The sequence below is a fragment of the Oxyura jamaicensis genome, chromosome 1 (assembly GCF_011077185.1).
Source record: "Oxyura jamaicensis isolate SHBP4307 breed ruddy duck chromosome 1, BPBGC_Ojam_1.0, whole genome shotgun sequence".
NCBI classification, from domain to species: Eukaryota; Metazoa; Chordata; class Aves; order Anseriformes; family Anatidae; genus Oxyura; species Oxyura jamaicensis.
The window spans coordinates 124,179,090-124,185,211 of NC_048893.1; the positions used below are offsets into that span (position 1 = coordinate 124,179,090).

General features: G+C 39.9%; 1 protein-coding gene across 6 annotated transcripts in view; it reads right to left on the reverse strand.

The window, feature by feature from the left end:
• Positions 1–6,122, reverse strand: part of CDKL5 (cyclin dependent kinase like 5) — a 131,227-nt gene that overhangs the window by 85,319 nt on the left and 39,786 nt on the right. The gene's annotated exons all lie outside the window — the stretch shown is intronic.

A 6,122-nucleotide genomic window follows, 5' to 3' on the forward strand; every position in this document is an offset into this window, starting at 1 on the left:
GGAGGTGTAATAAGAAGTAAATAATTGTTTCACAGATTTCCTCCCTCCTCCCCCTGGTGTTTTTCAAACATGGAAGGAGCCATATGTTAGATCAAGCAACTACATACAGGGAAATCAACAAAGTATTTTCTGTTTCTTCATTTTACAGTCCAATCATTATCTCCTCTATAATCTTAGAAGTTTAAGAAATGAAACATCTAGGTTTAGTTTTGCTAATTCAAACTGCTTTTTTGTCCCTAATATTAAGGCAAACATCCCATGCTCTAAAATAGGGAAAAAAAGCTAATAGTTACACTGTGAAATGGAAATAAGAGATTCCTACACTTCAGTGATCTGAGAACAGGAGTACTCTTAAGGAACAAGATGGCAGGGTAGAAATGAATTCATCTAATTAACTTATGTGTAATGAGCAAGCACAGGCTAATGACACTGGGTTTGGCTTACAGGAAGAGGAAGTCTCATTGTTATTTTACAGTAAGCTGTGGGTGCTGGCCAAAAGCCTTGTGTTGACCCAGTCAAGTATAATAATAAAAAAAGAACAACACAAGAGTGGAAAGAAATCAATGATGCTAGCCCAAACAAGTCAAAGGGAGGTACTTTGTTGTTGCTGTTACTATTTCAAAAGCAACTTCAGAGCTAACCAACCCAGTATTCTGAAAACAAACTTGGAAAATAAAGCAGTGACTTCTCAATCAAAAGGGATGGCTGGTTGTTTTTAAGAGTTACCCAGCCCTTAATGGATTATTTCAGTGATTAATTTACTGTTTTAATAAATCATTTTTTTTCTAAGCTTGCCTGTTTTATAAAATTCCCTCTCCTCTTTCGATGCAGGCTCCTCTTCCCACATTCCTAATTTCTGAAATTCTCATAAATGACTTCAAACTGCATAAGCCTCTAACTTGTGATCCACATTTATTTATATAAGATTTCTGCAAGTGTCTTCAGTATGGATTTTTTTTTTTAATTAGGCACAAAGGCTAGATTTGCAAGCAGCTACCCTTTCACTCTGCTGCACCTCCCTCTCCTGCCACAAATTCCTCTTCAGTCACACGGTTTCCCTTTTCTTTAGGGGGAATTTGGAGTGGCAGGGAGGTGGTTGACTCCTTGCACTATTGCTCCTGGATGCATGTTATCTAGGGCAGCATTCCTACCACTCCTGAAAGGTGAGAGTCTGTCAACGCGCTTATCAATGTCCACACACCAGCAGCGATGCACTCTGACTGTCCCAAGGAAGCACACAAACCAGTTCCTCGGATTCTACCCGACCTGCACCATGACAGACAGCTGATATAAATGCCCGTACTGGGGAACTCCCAAAAGAAAACCCCACTTGGGCAGCCTGCCTCTTCTGCGTTAAGCTCCGGCCTCACCGCTGTGCATTCCCTTGCTGAGAGCACTTTGTGGAAAGTTCATCCTGAAGTGAGCAGGACTGCTAATGAAGAGAAGCGAAATGGCACACAGCAGCAGCAAGGATCCACAGCCAGGTACTTTGTGCCCCGACTCGGTGACACAGCTCAAGCCACGTGCTAGCTCAAACTCATCCCTCCCACAACAGCAGTGAATCCAGGCTGGCTGGGCCCACCTCATCCCTTCCTACTCCACTGCTCAAGTGTTATTAAGTGTAATTGAGAGGCATGGAAAGCAGGCGTTATTTGTGAATACATGAAGCTTGGGTTTGTCCCATAACCAGGCCAGAGAAGAGTCGCTCGTAACGCTCCCCTCATTTTATCTCAGAGGGAGAACCCCAGCTACCTCACGACAGGAGGTATGCACTTGGTTGAGATCTTTGCCACCAAAAGCTCCTGAAAGACCAAAAATAATCGCTATGAATATTTCAGCCTCTGCCTACTGCTAAAAATACTTGCTCCATGACAGCACCCATTGAGATTTCTGGGATCATTCTGCTTTCTGAAAGGCACCGGCCTTGTTAAGACTTTTTTTTTTAAAAAAAAGATAAATCACTGTTCTTGCAGGGAATCTGGTTATATATGAACCCAAGCTCCGTGAACCTTGCCAGCAGTCTTATTATTACAGTTACTCTCTCAAAAATAAAAAATAGAAATTAAGTTTTAACCAAAATAGTAATTTCCAATTTTTTTCCATAGCAAGAGTCACTTCATTCTGTAGCTTAATGAAAACAGACTGGATTCTTTCAAGCAGCTGAACACTGGAAATAGCAAGGAAAACCTTATTAATAGCAACCACAGCTTCATTCTTCGCACGGAGCAGCACACAGGTCTGTTTTAGGAAGTCTCCTGCCGGCTACATTACAAGCCTCGCAGCCCAAGAAATAAGGCTGTTCTTCCTCTCTCCAGCGCTGGAGAAGCAGAACTCATTCTCCTCGCACCCCTTTCTCAGGTGACCAGTTTCGCAGCACACCACTGACTCCTGAACTACACCAAAAGGTCTCTGAGATGGTCTCAGTGCTTTCATGGCATTCTACAAAATCTACAGCCAAGTCAGCAAAATGAAACACCATGAAATGAGTAAGCACCAACTAGTTTTACATAATGCAGATATAAATTAAAACCATGGAGAGAAGAAGAAAAAAAAAAGCTCTTCCCCAGTACGATTCCTCTTTGTGACCATTAAAAGCTCCATAGAATCACCCAAAAATATCCCATTAAACCATCTACCTCAGAGCCTCAATTCTAAGTAAAGGTATTATTCTTTATTTCATAATCATCAGTAGCTGGAAGAAAAAAAAATTTCAAACATCTTAGTAATCAGAGATGGTTACTGTGATTTACAAAAACACCTAAGGTAGACACCTGTCTTCACAAAATTAGTGAGAAATAAAACCATTTAAGATATATATGTTTAGATTCTAAAGTATTCTCAGTTTCCTGTATCCAGACAGAAAGAGCGCAGCTTTCACCAAGCTGAAGTCAGTTGCACACTTCTAATTGAGTTCAAAGCCATCCATTAGCTTTTAAACAAGCTTCTTGCCAGTAAGCAAACACCTTTCTTGCTTTCCTAAAACAGAAAAGTAAACAATATTTTAAATTTGTTTATTCATTATTTTTACCCACTGAGAAGATAGAGCTGAGGCTTTCTAGATGGCAAACGCTTCTAGGAACATCTTCATCTGTTCACTAGCAAAACGGGGGGGGGGGGGGGGTCAAACCATTGTAAAACAACTTACACCATGTAAGTATCCATCTCTGATGGTTATGCAGACCCTGGCATGTCTTCTGTCAGATAGGGTGCACACAGAAAAGGAAGCTCTACCTGGCTCTATTAGTCATGATGTATCATTACTAACGCCAGCTCTTCCTTCTCCTCCCCATTATAGATGTAGTTTTATTTCTCAGGATTTTCCAGGAAAAGCATAATGTAAGTTACAAACACCTTATCAAGGTGTTAATAGCAGAATATTCAATGTATATGATATGAAAACAGATAGGGAAACTTTTCTGAATTTATTGATCCAGAAGAATGTGTCAGGAGTACTGACATCTGCTACAGATTACAAAGAATAAATTCAGCATTTGAACAGTTTTAAGTAGGAAGCTGGTAGTAATATTCTGATTTCAAGAATGGAGAGAGAAAGAAATATGGCCATACCGTTAGTGCAGTGTTGCTAGTCTAATTCCTCCATTTGGAAGAAAAAGGCTACCACTTGTTTTTCCATTTCATGAAGATACAATAGACCTTCTAATAGGACAACGTACGGGAGGAAGAGCCATCAGATTTCGTAACATGGAAAAAAAAATACAACGTGAAAGGTTAAAAAATAAAAAGCCGAAGAAGAGATTAAAAGCAACAAGGTACTGTAATTAAACAAGTCTGCCATTTTTAATACTCTAAACTTCAACCTAGCCTCTTCTGCTTGTAAAAAAAATAAGCACAGCTGGCAAAAATGAGTACAAAATTAAGACAACTGTCAAGTTGAACAAATAATGTAAAAGCAAAATACCAGAGTTGCTTGCACTAGCTCAGAGGTTCAGCTCCAGCAAGCTTTTATTAACATTGCTAACATCGTCATTAGAACTTGACTTCACTGTTGTTGGTGGCGATGTTTTTAAATAGCTGTTGATACAGAGAAAACTGCCAACTCATCTGGATGTGTTACACATCAAGGGATGTCATCTTCACATCACTGGCCGAAAAAGCAAACACTTCACCTCCATGGCAGGAGCCTGGTGAAAAAGAATCTAAAAATAAAAAGAACCTGAACATAACTATCATCCCAAAGCAAGCACTATGCTAGGAAAAGTGTTGAACCAAGCTCCAAACTATTAGAGACACTTCTTTGGATAAACCCCTAAAAGAAAAATGTGGTTGGAGACCAGGACCAAATATGATTGCTTGTTTTATTGTGTTCTGAGTGCTCCTCCTTGTGCATGCAAGTACAGATTCAAAACCAAATTCAGCTCATCTGCATATATGAACTGAATTCACTTGTGAGAGTTAAAACGCAGGATTTATGAGCTGCTCTAACAGCTGTGGCCAACTCAAGAAGAGTGGGTGCTGCGCAGGATGCTTCTAAGACCATGGTGACAAATAAGCAGATTATAAGAGTATTGAGCACAAAAGCAGCTCCCATGAGTCATAACAGAAGGACAGGAAAGACAATTTTGCTTCCATTTTAGTCTTCTTCCCTTCTCTTAAGAGCCTCAACAAATATGTCTATTGTGGGTGTGACAGCTTCTTACGCACTTTATGCTTGTCCTTACGCATGCTGGGCATTCTTCACCATACCTGCATCGGCTCTGAATAAAACAACCGGTGTTCAGGAGATACCACTCATCAGCAAGCTCTTAAATCCGAAGCCTCTGCAGTTTCATCCTGGCCAAAGGAGCCTGACACTTACTCATTCGCTTCAAATGGAAGTGTCCAACAGTTAGACAAAGGGGGACAATGAATTTTTTTATTTATTAAGATAAAAGGTCTCATCTCATAATGAAATATGATGAAATATGTTCTTGTGGAAGAAGCTTTTTTTTTTTTTTTTAGTCTAGCACAGTGTTTGTACTGGTCTCATTAGAAGTTGAGACCAGTTTTTTATTTACCAGACTTTATTTTAATCTTTCCTTCTCTCCTCTCAGAGCACCAGTCTCCAGTAATATCCTACACTCATTTGTCATATTGCTTACTATTCAGCTCCATATTATCTTTGACAATCTGCCACGGACTTTAAATCCCCAGGCTATAAAGTAATATTACTGGCACAGGTTTTTCATCTGTAATAATTACCAAAAAAGCTACTCTTTTCAAAGAGTTGCATATTAGGACTCACTTTGTGACTCTATTCCCACATTTGTGTTTGAAGTTCGTTCCTAGAAGAAAAAGTGTTGAACATAAAAATCTTCCTCTGTTACCACAAATCAAAATAAAATGTTGAGCACATTCAGACACAAGCTTGAGCAAAGGGAGCTCCTGCCCAAGAAAAGTACAATGCAGTGTCTGTAAGGAAAGATGTCAGAAGCACTGGGCAGTCGGTCCACTGAAGAACTGACCGCGTATGAGTTCAGCATCGTATCGGGGGGAAGAAAGGGCCTCTTGAGCTCCTCCACCCTGTTCTACCGTCCCCCTGCTCTGGCAGCCTGCCGTTAAAACACACACCGCTGGGCTCCTCTCTCCAGTGGCAGCAGTCACTCATTCACCAGACAAAAACAACGCATGTGGAAGAGCAGGCCTCTCAAAATAAGCCCCCTGCTGTATTCCTGACTGGACCAGCCACCAGAACTTTCAGACATGACACCGAAAGCATGCTGGCTATTTAAAGAGACTGCCTCCTAACAGGACAAGACTCAAATCCTTTTAATCTTACCAGCTTCCCCTTCTGGCAGCCCAGTTTTGTATTCATTGTTCTAAAAATAATTCCCATTCCCATTCCGAAAATCAGATGTTCCTCTCTGTGCTGGTTTTGGCTGGAATGGAGTTTTCTCAGAAGAGAGCAGAAAAATAAAGGTGAACGTAAAATACTTATAACCACAATGACTGCACTTCCTTGTAATCTTCAAACATATCATTAAATACGGATTACTGGTTCACTATCTGAAGTAAAAAGAAAAACCCTAAAAAAAATCACTTTTTCCTTTTAAAGGATATGCCAAAAAATATAGAAGGAAAATAAAATAAAATAAAATAAAATAAAATAAAATAAAATAAAATAA